The 18,174-nt window shown below is 40.4% G+C and overlaps 1 pseudogene; it reads right to left on the bottom strand.

The window, feature by feature from the left end:
* Nucleotides 1-1,823: 1,823 nt before the first annotated feature.
* On the bottom strand, nt 1,824-3,007 carry LOC115300848 (annotated as a pseudogene).
* Nucleotides 3,008-18,174: the final 15,167 nt, after the last annotated feature.

The following is an 18,174-nucleotide window of genomic DNA, read 5'->3' as shown; positions in this document are numbered from 1 at the left end:
GTTGGTTTGGGGAGTAGAACTTAATAAAACACCCAGTGCTCATCCCAACAAGTGTCCTCCTTAATGCCCATCACCCATTTAGCCCATCTCCCCACCCACCTCCCCTCCAGCAACCTTCAGTTTGTTCTCTGTACTTAATAGTCTGTTACAGTTTGCCTCCACCTCTGTTTTATCTTATTTTTCTTATGTGATCGTTTATTTATTGTTTAGACTATAAACCTCATGAGGGCTAGGATCACTCTTTCCTTTTACCTTGTGTTCTCAGCTTCTGTTTTTTTTTTTTTAATTGTACTCATGAATACTGAAAACTAACTGAGGGTTGAAGGGGAAGGGGAGGGGGGAAAAGAGGTGGTGGTGATGGAGGAGGGCACTTGTGGGGAAGAGCACTGGGTGTTGTATGGAAACCAATTTGACAATAAACTACTAAAAAAAAGTGCAAAAAATAAATAAACTATGCACACAAAAGGAACATTCTAATTAAAAAAATAAATTGTATTCATGACACTTTTAAAAAATGGTAAGGCAGACATTTTTCAGGGGGACTGGTACAATGTGGTTTTGTAGTAGAGGAAATATTTATTGGGCTCAACTCTGAACATGAATGCAGGCAGCGGGGAATTATGGCTAAGGAACAAGGCAGGGGGCAATGGACAGAGCATCAGTGAGAGGAAATAGCAGAGCTGAGGGATTATTGCTAGACCAAAACAACAAGGTCTACCTTACCAGAGAGGTAAGGTATCAAGAACACGGAATTGAGGGATCTGATTAGATTTGTACATTGAGCCCATAGGATTCTTATCTGCCAAGGACAGAGCCCAAGTTTGGGTCTTGAGGACTTAACCAGCCTGACTAGGGCTGGGTCATACCTAGCACAGTGCCTAGGGCATAGTAGGTGGTGTGTGTGTATATATATATATAAAGTGAATTAAGTTCAGGACCATCTGTTGGTGTAGAAGTGAGTGTGATTAACGATCAAAGCTGTCAAGTCTAATTTTACCACTAACATGAGCTTACAGTCAAGCTCTTCTCAAAAATTGAAAAATGAATTTAATAATTTAAAATGTCCTTCACCGTATCTTAAGTTGAAATTTTTGAGTTCATTTTGCTATACAGCAAAATAAGGGGCCTTGAAAATGTACAGCTTTCCCACAACAGATAATAATTCTCTAAGTGATTTTAAAAAAGCAAAGCTATAAATGTAGCAAATGACGTTTCGTGGCAGAATAATATTATGTATGCAGACATTTTCCTCCTTTAAAGCCAATAGGAAAGGTTGCAAGCATCTAATGGAAAACATGAAATAGTAGCAATTATTTCATTAGTTACTTGGACATTCTAGTCAGCCTGGATGCTGATCGCTGTGCCCAATAAACAAGAAAGCAATTCCTCTTCCTACTTAAAATCATGGCTACAAATTTTAAAATCATTTCACGGTGTGTGGACAACGAAGTTATGCAGCAAATGTACTACTATAAAGACACAGGGGTCCTTAAACTAATTCTCCGAACAAAGCACATTAGATCTGATAGATTCTGGATATTTTTTGTTCTGTTTTGCTTCTGGCCCCTATTTCAAGCCTTAAAAGGCTCTTGGCCACACAGCACAGTACTCCTATGACTACCAAAATCTATAGAAGTTCAGCTGATTTACTTTGCATTCAAATGGATAACCTGCTGAGTGACCTTTTGTGAATCAAAATGTGATTCCTTCAAAGACTCTGATCTTGGTCTAAAAATAAAGATTTTTTTGGCAAGAGAACTTTTTATGACTCATGTACAGAAAACTCAACAGGGTCCACTTAGCCCAGATTGGTGTTCAATTGTTTAAACCTTTGCCTTTGCCTGCTTGGCGATATGAGCCACCGACTTTGGACCCAGGACGTTGCCTGCCCCATGATGGCAGATGTCCTCATATCTGTCACTGTCATTGGTCCTGCTGGCTTTCACCAGCTTAGCCAGAGCTCCTTTGTCTTCTGAGTTAACCTGTGTGAAGACAACAGTGGTGCAGGTCTTCCTGTGGACCAGACACCCAGCCTGGACTCCCCCTTGATGTAGTGGGTAGCCCCCTTCTTATACGAACGTCAGGCAGGAGGACGACAGGCTCAATGGGGCCCACATCATGCACAATCACTACTGCTGAGCTTTCTTGCTTTCCGTCAAGGTGGTGACAGTATTAACCCCAGCTCAAAGGAGAGGTGACCTGTTAGTGGTGTAAGAAGTAGGTGAGAGGATTTATTTTCAGAAATGCCGTTTAGTTAACAATAGGTTTACAACCTGTTGGAAATATGTACGAAATCTTCCCACCCATAAAGTCCCATCTTAGACACTCCACTTCCTGGTTTTTCTTCCTCTCTCCATTTCTTAAACTTATTTTCCCAGGCTTTGCAATGAGCATGTGCCAAAGAACTGAAGTCTCTACATCACCTCCAGGAATGTACTTCTTGTACACTTGAATGTGCTTAGGCAATGAGGAATCAGGGGAGGGGTTTGCACACCAGGAGATAAATTGCATTGTGTGCTTGCCCATCAAACACCCACTCTTGCAAGAACACTGATTACAGCCTCACCTCAGTGTGCTCCGAGTCTCCGCGTTTCTCCTTTGATTGGATCGGTGGGCTTATGTCTCACAGTGGGGACATTCCCCTTGCCGGCAGCTGTTTTTTCTTCCCTGGGCCAAAAATCTCTGCTTCTTCTCTTGCTTCGTCTCTGGTCTGTATTTGTGGGCCAGCTTAAGCTGAGTAGCTGGTCAAGGTCCTGGGTGGACTGGTCAATAGCAAGAGGCACTTTTAGAAGTTTACGTGGAAGAGCCCTTTGGTGCTGCAGCCGGACATAGCAGGGCCATTTGAAAAGAGGGTGAGGTCCCTCATAGGCTGCATGTCCTGGACAATGCCAAATTTCTTGCGCCTATTCTCAAACAAGGGACTGACCACCTTCTTGGCTGCCTCCTTCTTCAGGACAGCAGGGACAGGGGCCACCTTCTTCCCCTTAGCCTTCTTTCCTTCCAGCATCTTGGATGGCTGGAGGAGAGACAAAGTCTAAAATAAGATTTAATGATCTTCTAAGCCCAGTGTTGCTTAATTCTCAAACCCTTCAACTGTTTTTACCATTACCATCGTGTGCCTGCATTTTCATTTTTCTTTTGTTTGAGGTCAGACTTTTTCTTTTTAAAAAAATACATTTTTAACATTTATTTACTTTTGAGAGACAGAGTATGAACAGAGGAGAGGCAGAGAGAGAAAGAGATACAGAATCCTTAGCAGGCTCAGGCTCTGAGCTGTCAGCAGGGACTGAACTCACACGAATGGTGAGATCATGACCTGAGCCGAGGTTGGATACTTAACTGACTGGGCCACCCAGGTGCCCCTGATGTCATACTTTTTCTCTCACTGAGCATTTTCTTTGATTTAAAAATGCCTCAAGTTAAAATTCCTCAAGGAAACAAGTTAAATTTAATAACACTCAATATATTAAAAATGTTACATTTATTTTATAAGTGTACAGTATGAACACTCTTTATGTAAAACTTTAAAAACACAAAATGATACTAAGTAATGCTTGTAGAAAAAAGTGTGCATAGGAAGTGAAAATACAAAACACACACGGGAGTGACACCCCACCTTAAGATAGAAGTGACCTCCCAGAAGACAAAAAACCCGGAAGGGCTGGTGTAGCATTAAACCAGCTAAGATTTAGCATTAAGATTTGTCACGTTCTAATGAGGTACACAAAACTGAGATTTGCAAGATTACAAACAAATAGGGTTAGTGGCTGGCTCCCAGAGTAAAACTGAAATTGATGGCCCTGCCTAATTAATTAACTTAAAGAATGTCAGAGCCCCCAGGGCATCTCAAGTTGGGTGAGGTGGGTGGGAACTGCAGGGCAAACTGAAGGAGGACTGGAAGGCACAGCAAGCAGGAGACAGAAAGAGATCTCTTAACTCTGTTCTCCTCTCTCCCCAGATTAGCCCAAATCGATCAGCTCATCACCACATGCAGGAAGAAAACCTGAATTAGAGCCTAGTGCTGGAGCCAAGGGCGGGTGGTAATCTCAGTGGAGCCAGAGCCCAGCAGGAACAAAGGGTTATGAGAAAGAGTTAATTGCAAGTTATCATTACAGTAAGAAATTCTGTAAATGGATTGACTATCAGAATGGAAGTAGCCAAAGAATGAGCTACTAAACTGGAAACAAACCTGGAAAGGAATTCTCCCGGAAAACAAGTATGACTAAAAAAGAGCAAGTTATAAAAGCAACAAAACCAATGTGACAATAAACTATGAATAAAATAAAAAATAAAAAATTTAAAAAATAATAATAAAAAAAGAACATCAAGAGAGAAGGAGGATAGGAGAAGCTTCAGAAGAAGAGAATGAAATAAATGGAGGGGAGAAAATATATGAAGAAATAATGACTGGGAATTTCCCACAATTAAAGAAAGAAGGAAGATGGAAGAGGTTTAGAAAATGTCAACCGAGGACATAAGAAAAGCTCACACTTTGTTACAATAAAGTAAAGTTTAAGCCCATGAAAGCCAAAGATTCCTGACTCGAAACAAAAGTCAAATTGATACCAGACTTTTCAGCAATATTTGTGAGATCAGGCTAATATTTTCAAAATGTTGAAGGAGAAAATAAATTTAGAAAGTTTAGAATCTTTGTAGAATGTTTTCACCTAGCTGGTGTTTTGTTTAAGTGCAATAAATGTATTCTCCGGCATATGATTGTCTCAGAGGGATTAACACAAAGACTCTCTTTGAAACCACTCTTGGAGGAAGTATTCTGGCAAAAGAAAAAGGCATCCAAAAGATACAAAGAGAAAAGACAGAAATTAATGATGAGTAAACCTGTACTTGGATTTCACACACATGATTCGTGTGTGTGTGTGTGTGTGTGTGTGTGTGTGTGTGTGTGTATTGTATCCGGATTCTTTTGCTTTAGCATAACATCTCTGACATTCGTCCATATTATTATATGTCATCTGTGATACTTTCCATTATTCTAATTTTGGGAGATAAAAAGAAAGAGAGTCAAAAAGGCAAACAACCTAGATTCGAAATACCTGAGCTGAAATTCTGACTCTTTTTAGTTGTATGACTTTGCACAAATGATATAATCTCAGGGCTGGCTGTTTGCACAAATCTCTCTAAACCTCAACTTCCTTAACTTCAAAAGACTGTAAAAATACTCAGCTCATAAAGTTGCTGTCAGGATTGAGATAAAATAAGTGAGAACTTGGTGCCAGACACATAATAGTTGTTCCGGGAAGAAAAAAAAATTCAGATTGTTCTGTCTGAATACAGCAGGCTAGTCACAGATATTGACTAATTACACCTCCTTAATGAGCAACCGCACAGGGGATGAGAGGGAGAAACTGTTTTTTGTTTTTGTTTTTCCATCTAACATGACAATGGGAACCTTATGCTCTCTCCTGGAATACAATTTCAAGGTTTAAAATATATATATATATATATGCATTTATACACATATATATACACATATATGAATATATCATATCAGTTTGAAGACAAATGAGCAAGCAATTGAACGTAGAGCCAGAAGCAAGGCTTGGGGAGCAGGAGAAATTCTTGTAAATCTTATCTTTAACTTCATAGTGTCTTTCCTCAGGGAAGATAAAATTAATTTGAGAGACTTAAAGGTAGACATTCCTGCTATGTTGAAATATTGTGATGTTCTTTAGCAAGATTCTATGACTCAAGCAAAAATCTTTTTTGTGAGAATAAAGTGGAACCAATATATCTGGTGGCATTAAAATGAAATGATAGACCTAAAACCCCCATTATTTTTCTGCCTATGTTTCAATCAACTCAGAGAATTTCTTCCCATACACATTAATTATTCCAAGATGTAGAGAATTAAAAATGTAGCAATCATTTCCAATTATCTGGGATGTTCTTTAAAAACTATTGGGCATGAACCACTGTAAAGAGCTAATTTAGGAAGCAAGGCAGTCTTTGAGTACATTGAATACAGACACCTTGGCCAACACTGACATTCTGTTTTCATCTGGTTTGATGTGACAGTTGAAATTACCATTTAGCTGAGGAATTTCTACATTGGTAATTCTTGGACTGGGCATCTTACAGTGAAAAAAAAATACTAAAGCAATCATTTTTCTTCTTGTATGAATAGAAAGAGATAATGCAAGTCATTCCTTTTTCTAGTACTTCAAAATAGGTTTGACCTTATAGAAATTTAATTATAAAATACATGCATGAATTTTGATGAATCTATTAAAAGGGTATAGCACAAAGGGCTGGAAGTAATTTCTCTCAAATAAGAACTACAAAGTTAAGAAAAATAAATATGCCATTGACTAAAAGAATACATCTTCATGGTGTTTTTCTTACATGTTATATATATTTATTCATTTATATATAAATAATCCTATAAAATAGGTAGAGTGAGTGTTGTGGTCTCCACTTTATAGGTAAAGAAATTTGGACCGAGATTTTTTTTTTTATGTTTATTTATTTTTGAGAGAGAGAGAGACAGAATGTGAGTCAGGGAGAGGCAGAGAGAGAGACACAGAATCTGAAGCAGGTTCCAGGCTCTGAGCTCTCTGCACAGATCCCAACGTGGGGCTCAAACTCACAACTGCGAGATTGTGACCTGAGCTGAAGTCTGATGCTTAACCAACTGAGCCACCTGGGTGCCCCAGACTGAGATTTTTAAGAAGAGTAAGATTAGAAGAGATGATGTTTTTTCCCCAGATGTTATCACTGCCTCACACTTTTGTGGCCCCTTTATCATTTTTGAAGCATTTCGAGACAACTTGCTACAGCAGAACAGTCAAACCAGGTTAATTCACAATGAAGGCAATGAGGTGATTCCCAGCTCAGAAAACCAAGATGACTGAATGCAGACGGAATCAGATTCCACATTATTGCCGTTTCTTGCTTTCTTTCTTGCCTCAGAACTGTTCTCTGTGTGGCTGCCTTTCCCTCCCTCTGCACATGGACTTCCTCCATGTGGCTGAGTAGGTAAGTACAAGCAGCCCCAGCACCACATCCTTCTGGCACCCACATTACAAAAATGCCAGGGCCAGGGCACCTGGGCAGCTCTGTGGGTATAGTGTCCAACTTTGGCTCAGGTCATGATCTTACAGTTGGTGGGTTCCAGCTCCACATCAGACTCTGTGCTGACAACTCAGAGCCTGGAGCCTGCCTCAGATTCTGTGTCTCCCTCTCTCTCTGCCCCTCCTCCACTTGTGTTCTGTCTCTCTGTCTCTCTCTCTCTCTCAATAATAAATAAACATTAAAAAATTTTTTTAAATGCCAAGGCCAATCTTCTCCATTTGGTCCTGTTGAAAAAAGCCAGGGGACCTCAGCTTGGGTCACTTTCATTTTTTTAGCCATTCCCTGAGATCAGAATTATAGGAGACTGTGATTGGCATAAGTAGGACTCTGTCTCTCGTGTACAAGTTGGGGATAAAGCACAGGACTGACCATATGGAGAGGAAAGGATATATATATATATGTATGTATCTCCCCAAATAAAAGGACATTGGCAAATACTCTTTGTCCTTTGTATACTGGCATAGAAATAAGCACACAGGCAGCTTATGGGTTAGATTAGAACATTTAAAAACAGATACATGTATATGTAAGGATTTATTATAAAATTTTTTTCTGGAAATTCAGTAGGTGGGGAAAAGATGAGCTATATAATAAGTGCTACAAAAACTGAGTTGAGGATGTGAAAACATCAGTAATTATTGAACGTAATGAAATGAATGAATGAATGAAGAGGTCTGAGTTAGAATCTCATTTCTGCCACTTATAACTCTGGGATCTTGGTATAGTTATTTACCTCTCATAACTTCCATCTTCATTTGAATTCTTCATTGGTGGAGGATTAAATGAGCTCTTACAACTACAGAAGCCATAAAGGAAGTATTGACAGAGGACACAAATATATAATAAAATACACAACCCCATATAAAATAAATACAAGGAGTGCACTGGAAAACATTAATGCCTGTATTTCATTTTGGTGGAGGGGTAGGTATACTCACATATCACTGATTTCACACCTAAGTTGGTGCAGCCTCTTTGGAAAGTGACTTGGCAATACTTTGTCAAACTTCTACAAATTTTGTACATTTTGCATCCTGACATTTCACATCTATGAATGCAATTTTGATTTAATTATAAAGAGCCCTTCTAGCATTGTTTACTAGAACAATTAGAACTGACCACCAACACTTACTAAATGATGGTATATTGATAAATAGAAACACTGGAGTCATTAAAATAAATTTGTAAAAGAATATTTAATGACACAAGATGTTCACTGTGTATTTTGTATTAAAATAGGGAATTTACAAATAGAAATGGAAGTAATTCCATTTCAATAAATAATATATTTAGATGATTTGTTTTTAAGAATTGAAGGGTGCACAAGTGTAACATGGACAGCAGCTAAGGACAAAGGCTTCACGATCTCACCAACCTGTTCATTTCCAAGTCAGATCTTTCTAAAACTCAATTTCCCCTTATTCAAAATGAGTATAACCAGACATACCTTACTGCAAAGCTTTGCACTTTGTTTTTTTATTAAAAATTATTTATTTATTTTGAGAGAGAGAGAGAGAGGGAGAACATGGTGGGGGCAGAGAGATAGAGGGAGAGAGAGAGAGAGAGAGAGAGAGAAAATCCTAAGTAGGCTCCACACCTAACACAGAGCCCAGTAGGGAGGATTGACACTACTAACCATGAGATCATGACCTGAGCCAAAATCAAGAGTTGGATACTTAACCAACTGAACCACTCAAGCATCCCAAGTCCAATCTTCTTAAACCACAATTTATTCTCATTTAAAATGGAAACAAAATAAAAAAATAAAATAAAATAAAATGGAAACAACCAAATGTACCTTACTGCAAAGCTGTACACTTTATATGAGATCGTACACCACTGGTGCTTATAATAGTGGTGTGCAGCACATCAGCACTCAGTATATATGTGTGTGTATATATATACATATATATATATATGTATATATATATATATGGAAAAGTGATACATGCTCCAAGGTCAACCACGGTTGTTTCTGTGTGATTGGACAATGAATTGTTTTCATTTTGTCGTCTTGTTTTCTATAAATTCTTCATAATTCACATGTTAGCTTTGAGATGAACACAAAGATAAAAGAGAGTTTATAAAATCTATTGAGAATGTAAAGAACATTACAGAAAGACTAGTGGGAAAGAATCAATGTGAAAACTGTAGTTGTCCTCGGAAGGTGAATTTTTAGCAATGCTTTTCTTTGTATTTTTCTCCGTGTTCAGAACTTTTTAAAACAAGCATGTATTTCTTTGTTGGTTTCCTAGTCTAGCTCCTTTTTGCTTCAACCTTTCCATCCTTTCCTCTTCCAAGGTAAAGGTGGGGAGTGCAAATATCAAATCATGGAAACTGCTCTCGTTGCCAGCCATGGGATTCTGCTCTACCTTCTCCACACTGTTTCAAGCTCAACAAAGTCAGTGGTTGCTGTGGGCTAGTTTTTAATTCCCAAATTGGATATGCCATGTGGTATGTTGCTTGAAACACTTAACATCTGAATTTAGGACTTGCCAGAAAATCAGAAACAAATTCTCTCATGAGTCAAGACTCCTTTCCGCATGGCACACGTATGATGTTCAGAGCCCAAGCATGTCACTTTGTCTTCGTAGAAGGCTGATTATTATTTTGCCTTTTCGTCCATTGCCCTTGTCATGTAAAAAGAATCCAGGAGCGCCTGGGCGGTTCAGTCGGTTGGGCCTCCGGCTTTGGCTCAGGTCAGATCTCATGTTCATGGGTTCGAGCCCCGTGTCCAGCTCTGTGCTGACAGCTAGCTCAGAGCTTGGAGCCTGCTTCCGGTTCTGTGACTCCCTCCCTCTCTGCCCTTCCCCCTCTCATGCTCTGTCTCTCTCTGTATCAAAAATAAATAAAACATTAAAAAAAAAGAATTCAGACACTTTTGCACCCTGTTTTTTCCACACCTGGGGAGGAAACATGTTTACCGTTACTGACATTGTTACATTAAAGTGCGTGCCAACGTGTTACTATTTCATCAGGTAGATTTTCTTCTGTAAGATGATCAGCAGTCACTTAACTCCAAAGCACCTTTTTAAAAATTGAATCTTCTTATAGACCTTAGTCTTCCAAAAATAACACTGAAATATCCATGTTTATACAGTAGTAAGACAGAAACACAGGAGTAAAGAAATAATTGATTGTGCTCTAAGTGTCAGGTGGTTCTTGTTGCTAAAGAGAATATTTACATTGGCTGGAGGCCAAGGTAGCTCTCTCTACGTTACTAGTTTTAAAATGCCTTTTGGTCCTTATTAGCTTAAGACCAACAAATTTGCACCCATTTTCAATTTTATGTTGGATATCTCCACACAAAAGTAGGAAGACTGACTGAAGAAAACCAAAATAGATCCAAACAAAATCCACTAGCAACGAGTATGGAATCCATGAACATCTTGTTTCTTTCTGTTTGCCCTGCTTTCTCCCTTATAATCTGAAAATGGACTAAGTGACTCTATAGGAAAAGCAGGCATTGCCCAGTAGTAGGTATGGGAGTGGTTTTTAGTTGTATAGGTGATCCACCGTCTCCAACACATGGCCTAAAGGTCTGGACTCAAGGGGGTTTTCCTAGCTTGACTTGTCACAGCAGATGACTTTTGGCCCCAGTGCCTCCACCAGCTCTCAGTTGTACAGCGCCAGGTTGTGTGGAGCTGACACTTATTTTGATGTAGTTTGACTCTCTAAAGAGATATTTAAAAGGCAGAATAGCTCAGGGTAAGAAACATAGAAGTTAGACATCAATGCAGCATTTATCAAACCTGATAAAATGAGTGACAAGATGAATAAGGTCTAGAAATCTGCTGTACAGCATTGTGCCTACCATCAACAATAATTCATCATACACTTCAAAGTGTGTCGAGAAGGCAGATCTTGTATTGTGTTCTTTTCATGAAAGAAAAAAAGGAAAAAAGGAAGGAAGGAAAAGAAAGAAGAAGGAAGAAAGGGGAGAAGGAGAGAGAAGGAAAGAAGGAGAGAAGGAGGGACGGAAGGAGGAAGAGAGGGAAGGGGGATGAAAGGAAAGAGAGAAAGAGAGAGGGAGGAAGAGGATGGAAAGGAGACGAGAAGAAAGGAAAGGACAGGACAGGAAAGGAAAAGAAAGGAAAGGAAGAATGAAGCGGTCTGAGTTAGTCTCAGGTCTGTCACTTACAGCTCATTTTGGGAAAATATTTATCTCCACATAACTTCCATCTTCACTAGATTGTGGGAGGATTAAATGAGATAACAAGTGTATAAAGCACTTAGTAAGCGATATATACAAATGCTCAATAATTACCTCACTTTGACACGATGGTCATGTTACCCTCCAGCTTCATAAACACGGCAAGAAAAAGTAATGTCAACCAAGTTACAAAAATATCTTCTCCGGCTGGTGCCTTTTTCCTTTAGACTTTGGCAAATGTTCTCACACTGGAGAGGGCGTGGCACCGAGAGCTCTGGAAACACTACATGACACCAACAACAGGAAAACTGGCCCCCCAGAATAAAAGACCAGCCTCATTACAGTTAGAACTGTACCTTCGCGACAAATCATTTCAAACAAAGGAAGGTTATTTGTTGTGTGCCTCTTGTCAAGACTGAAAAAAAGCAATCTAGGACTTGGAAAATAAGAAAACCTGCTCACAGTCTTTTCACTTTAAAACTGTTGCTTACTGCATTTGCATGTACTAAATAAGCACATTCCTGTTATTTATCCTGAAGAGACGGTTGATTTGCCTTCAGAAAGATGACTGTTCTTAGGACTTCTGACTCTGTTAGGCACGTTTCCACAGGAACCTGTTTTCTTCTCTGTGTGCCTTCTCCCACACCCCCATTGTGGCCTGAGAGCATCCACGGTCACTGGTCAGAACCAAACATGCATCTGAAATGTAACCCATTGAACTGTTTGATCCTGTTTTGAATTCATAGCCTGTTGCTCCGCAGCAAGCAACAAGCTCATGTTCGGGAAGGGAAGTGAGCAAACACAAATATTCCTGGCTTCCTTCGGAGCTGAAGAGTTGGACAGGACAGCCAGCTCAGTCACTCAGCCTCAGTGCTCAGTAGCATAAGAACTTGGCCTCTCTCCCTTACTTACACTGCAGCATATATATGAGACTGGAAAACAGATTATTTGATGTCTGCAATGCATAAAAGCAGAGAGTATAGTAATCCATTTCCCCAACAGTAGCAATTCCACAGACCCAAAGCAATTTCTAGAAGCAGGGGTGGGAAGGGGTGGATGGGAGGGAGGAATAATGCATCCTCAGGATTTTGTTGCTGGTGTTTGAGGCTGGTGGGCATCTGTTGGTTTGTACTCACTATTTGCACTTCTGCACACGATGCAGGGAAAGAGAATGCATTATATACATTTTTTTGGTACCTTTGCGTGATCTGTGAGGAAAGATCATCTTTGGAAGTTGATATTTTAGGAGTCCAAACTGAACAGCGTGGGGATTTCAGATTCAAATGCCTGCTGGGGCACCTGGGTGGCTCAGTCGGTTGAGCATCTGGCTTCAGCTGAGGTCATGATCTCACGGTTTGTGGGTTTGAGCCTATGTCAGGCTCTGCTGACAGTTCAGAGCCTGGGGCCTGTCTCCAGATTCTGTGTCTCCCTCTCTCTCTGACCCTCCCATGCTCACGCTGTCTCTCTTTCTCTCTCAAAAATTAAAAAAACATTAAAAAACATCTGCAGGACCAAGCAGATGACCTGATGACATAAAGCAGACCATGTATGTGCATTTCCAGTGGTTTGTTTCATGATGGTGCTTTAAACATTATTATTTGACAAAGTTACATTCTGTTTACATGTAAATGTGTAACAGTGCTCTTTACCTCCACCAAAATATGGGTTAGCTCCCACTTTGCTCATCCTTCTCCTTCTTTCTTTCATTTTCTCACTTTTGGAAGAGATGTAGAATGTAATAACTACTGTATTTCCTCTTATTTATGTTGTAAGAAATCCATGGCTCGTGTATGACGACAAATCACAACTGATACTGGTCAGTGCGTGGGTGGGAGACAATAAGACCGTGGCCACCTGCAGAGAACACGCCTCATGCTGTGGACTGAATTGTGTCCCCGCCCAAATTCATATGGCAGATCCCTAACCCCCAGTGTGATTGTTTTGGGGAGATAAGGCCTGTAGGAGGCAATTAAATGTGAAGGTCATAAGGGTGGGGCCTTAACGAATTAAGCCTAGTACCCTTCAAATAGAGACACCAGAGGAAGCTCTTTCTCTCCTCTTCCCAAGTGCACAAAGAAAAGGTCCTGTGAGCACAGAGCGAGATGGCCTACAAGCCAAGAGAAAAGGCCTAAGACTGAAGCCTGCCCTGCCTGCACCTTGGTCTCAGACTTCTGGCCTTCAAAACCAGGGGGATACATTTCGGTTGTTTAAGCCGCTCAGTTTATCATACTTTGTTCTAACAGCCCCACCAGACTAATGCACCTTGTCTAAGTAGGCAGCTGCTTCTTAGTGACAGATACTATTACCAGGCAAGAGGGAGCGCCGAGGATAGCTAGATTTTCCATTTTTCCCATAAGACAGAAATCTAGATTTTTACATGAAAAATGTCCTGGAAAAAAAATAATAATGTTTATTTAATTTTTGAGAGAGAGAGACAGAACATGAGTAGGCCAGCAGAGAGAGAGGGAGACAGAATCCCAAGCAGGCTCCAGGCTCTGAGCTGTCTGCACACAGCCCGACGTGGGGCTTGAACTCACGAACTGTGAGATCATAACCCGAGCCGAAGTTGGACACTTAACTGACTGAACCACCCAGGCGCGCCAAGTCCTGGATTTTTAAATGTTAAGTAACTAATAAAAGCTCTGAGCACTGTGAAGATATGAAATGATGTATATAAAGTGCTTCATTGCAACATTATTTGTAAAAGTAAAATGTTAGAAATAACCTAAGTGCCCATCAACAAGAGACTATTGAAATAAATAGTCAAACATTCGTGAATGGATTCAGAACTAGGATAGCCTTTCTTAACAATGGTTTACAATGCCCTCTTGCAATGAATTCATTAATAATATAATCTCCAGATGTGGTTTTAAAAAAATTAATCAAGGGTCTTAACTCACATATGAAAACTATGTAGTTTTTAGCTAATTATAAAATACAAACGTCAATGGAGAGGGGTTCAGACTCCGCTACTCTAGATGATTAACAGGATGATCAAGCGCACCTGTCCATAGAACCACTGTGAATGCAACGGTTAGAAGTGCAAACCAACACAGCATGTTGCCTTGAAGGAAGCTGTGAAGAAAGAGACATATCCTCCATCTCCATTTCCACGGTCTGGCAGTTTCAGTGTAAAACACGTTTCATGTTTCTAGGTAAACTAGAAGCAAGTTCTAGGCTTGTGTAATTATAAACAATCCTACAAATGTCCAGTGGTGCATTTGAAAAAGTTGCACAGCCTACGGGGAGAACCTTCATTGGGTCATGCACTGCAGCATGCCTAGCATCCCCGCTAAGTGCCGGTTGGATCTCTGTGACAACCAACAACACCTCTGAAAACTCCCAATACACTTTCAAGATCATGGGCAGTGTTGTCTTCATTGAATGGTTCATGCTGAATGTTTCACCCCCATTCATATGTTGAAGCCTTAATTCCCCATGTAATGATATTTAGGAGGTAATTAGGTTATGCAGGTGGAGGTCTTATGAAAGGCTTAGTGTCCTTATAAGAAGAGACAAGAGACTGTTGTCCTCTCTCCCCTCCATGTGAGGACACAGCAAGATGGCGGCCATCTGCAAACCACAAAGAGGGCTCTCATCAGACACCGAATGTGAGTACACTTTGATTTGGGACTTCCCAGTCTCCAGAAACTGTGAGAGAGGAGTGTGTGTTGTTTAAGCCACCCAGTCTATGGTATTTTGTTACAGCAGCCTGAGCTGATGGAGTTCTCGAGAACAATGGGGACAGATCATTCCTCATGTTTCTTCCTGCTCTTCAACATGTAAGAAATCTATGGAAATGACTACAGTGTATAGGTAATTAGAGGTACAAGTTCATAGTAAATTCAGGTCGAGATGCTTCTAATAGCCTCTCTAGAGAAGCGACAGTTTTGTGAGATCTCAGGTCTCTGCAGAAAGACAGAACACACGTGGGATGGAGAATAGGAAATCAGTCATGCAGGGCGGGAGCTGAGAGCACTCTGCTCGGGAAGAAATGTTGCCAGGTCCTAGGTGTCTGGAGAAGCTCTGGGTTTTCCTGACGCCGACACTGCACACCTTCTGAGGGTCAGCTATAGGATTTTGAAAAATGGATGATCTCAAAGGCCTGCAAAGACACTAATGCTGATGTTAGACTGAGGTCATGGGCCAATACCCAAAGGTGAGGAGAAAGGAACTGATTCAGGACTGAGTGAAAAGTACCACTTTCATCAACTTCTTTATAAAAATAACCTCTGATGAGGAACACCTGAGTGGCTCAGTCAGTTGAGCATCAGACTTCAGCTCAGGTCATGATCTCACAGTTGGTAGGTTCGAGCCCCACATCTGGCTCTGCGCTGTCAGCACAGATCCTCTGTCCCCCCCCCTTTGCCCCTCCCCCACTCTCCTGCTCTCTTTCTCTCTAAAATAAATAAACATTTTAAAATACCATCAATAAACCTTAAAAATTAAGGATTCAACAGTTATTCATTCTGCCTCTATTTTTGGCAAATAATACTTTCATCAAGAGTCCTTAATTATTGGTTGCTTTAAAAACAAACAACGAAATGTTTCAGGTGCAATGACTGAGGCCACATCTGGATCAGCTCGTCTCAAGATTGCTGCTTAGCACCCTCCCCGCTCCCCGGCCATTCCCTCATGTGTGTGATGGCTAATGAGCTTTAAAAATACATTGCCCCAGTTCTGCATTCCCTCCACAGGGTGTGATTATAGGAATAATCTTGTCAGGGCGAAGTAGATGTTCCTTCCACACCCGCTCGCCCACCCCCTCTGCTTCCGTGGCAGTCAGCCCTCCTCCTTCTCTAGAGTTTATCCCAAAGTTCTTCATCATCTGGAAATGGAGTCAGGGCCCCATGCAATCGTTGTGCATGAAGGAGCATGTTTTCAAGATAGGAAGGATCTAGTTAAGAAGACAGATTGCATGCAAACATGGGAGAGAAGGTGTAGTCTTTAGTGTCAGGTTTCTGAGAAGATGTGGGAGGATCATCGAGTAAAAGAAAGGATCACAAAAAGAAGTTAGAATATTTGGACCTAAGTTGGCCATTGTCCATCTTCTCTTTTTAGTTTTCAACAATTTCAAGAGTGTTCCTACTCTGTTTTGCAATGATCCAAGGCTAGATTGGAGTCATTAATAAAATCTTATAGCTCTCATTAAATAATTGGGAATGCAATATTCTCCTTAACTTGTGTGGGATAGATTCTATTATAGTAGACACAGTTTATTATAATTAGACTCATAATGTCTGAGATTTTAAAACAAAATACTAAGCAAGATCAAATAGAAAACACAAAGAAGCACTTTCCATCCCCCACCTCCACAACCCTGCCCTCACCTGAATACCAAAGATTGGTGACTTTCCAGTAGATGGGATGGAATGAGATGTTCACAGTTATCTCAAAAGTCTGCCTCCAGCAGTCTTGCTTCCTGAGGTGACCCTGAACAGCAAGGTTGAGTCTCATGGGGTGTGAGATGAACAGACACGTTCTTTGCCTGCCTCAATGTGGAGACTGCTCTGTCATATGAGTCTTCAGTCCACATAGGTTGTTGTGTAAACCCTGACTCAAGTTTGTCTACTGAAAATTTCTGTTACACATTCATTTCACAAGAGACCTCTGAGTGATGTCCCAGGCATTGGTGTGGTGTGTGGGTTACAGATGCATTTGCCAAGGGGAGACCTGGGCTGGCCGTGGTCCCCTCTCCTGCATTGCTACACCCAGCTCACCCACAGGAATAAATATCTCCTGCTTCAGAGGCTAATGCTGTTTTGTAAAACAATCTGTTCTCATTTGCATCCTCTTTAATTCTTCTTCTTTTGAGTAAACCAATTTTTAATTAACTTCAACCAACCCATATTGGATACTAATAAATGTAAGGTATTGTTATACGTACTACAAGGAACGTAAGTCACATTTACCAAGCTGTCGGTCCCTCAAGGGCAGAGACCATGTCTTATTATCGTTGTATTCTGCATAGTGCCTGGCGCAAAACAGGCGCTTCATAAATAGAACTTGAACCAAACCAAATGAATGTCTCAGCTGTCATCTGTAGGTACTCATTATCAGATAAAAGGGGATAATGCAAAAATTAATTAAAATCAAGGAAGAATGTACTAAGTCTACAATACAGGGGCAAACAAAGTGTTGTGAAGAATAACAATAGAGCAATAACATATTTTAGGGGTTAATTAAAAGGAACTTCATGGAAGAGATAACAATTAATGTGATCCATGAAGAATGCTGGTGTCGTGTGGAAAAAAATAGAGCTAAAAATCAGACAAAGGACATTCAAGATGGAGGGAAGGATATGAAAGGAGGTGCTGAGGCTTTGAGAGATGCAGAGAATCAAGCATATCTAGGTGACATTACATAGTAATTACACCTACAGGCTCAGGGTTCAAATCCCTGTGCTGCCACAGACTGAGTAGCTAGAGTCAAATTAATTAAGTTCTTCTCTGCTTCAGTTTCTTCAACTGCAAAATGGTAATAATAATAGTATTCTGCTCCGTAAGGTCACCGAGAGGCTTAAATTTATTCCTACCCTGTCTGGCACAAAGTAAGTATTCAATAAATATTATTTATTATTATAACTATAGTAGAAATCTGTATAAATGTTACAAAGTTGCTTTTCAGTTTCAACAATTCCACTGTGTAGGAATATCATCTTGGGAAGATTTACTCACTTAACACAAAGATATATGTCCATCAGTTTCCCTCCTGGGGACTTCGCTTTTTCCTTACTAAACAATAGGTTTGAGGGGTGCCTGGGTGGCTCACTTGGTTAAGCGTCTAACTTTGACTCAGGTCATGATCACATGGTTCGTGGGTTTGAGCCCTGTGTTGGGCTCTGTGCTGACAGCTTGGAGCCTGAAGCCTGTTTTAGATTCTCTGTCTCCTCTCTCTGCCGCTCTCCTGCTTTCTCTCTCTCTTTCTCC

The sequence above is a fragment of the Suricata suricatta genome, chromosome 1 (genome assembly GCF_006229205.1).
Source record: "Suricata suricatta isolate VVHF042 chromosome 1, meerkat_22Aug2017_6uvM2_HiC, whole genome shotgun sequence".
NCBI lineage: Eukaryota > Metazoa > Chordata > Mammalia > Carnivora > Herpestidae > Suricata > Suricata suricatta.
This window is presented reverse-complemented; position numbering and strand designations above follow the sequence as displayed.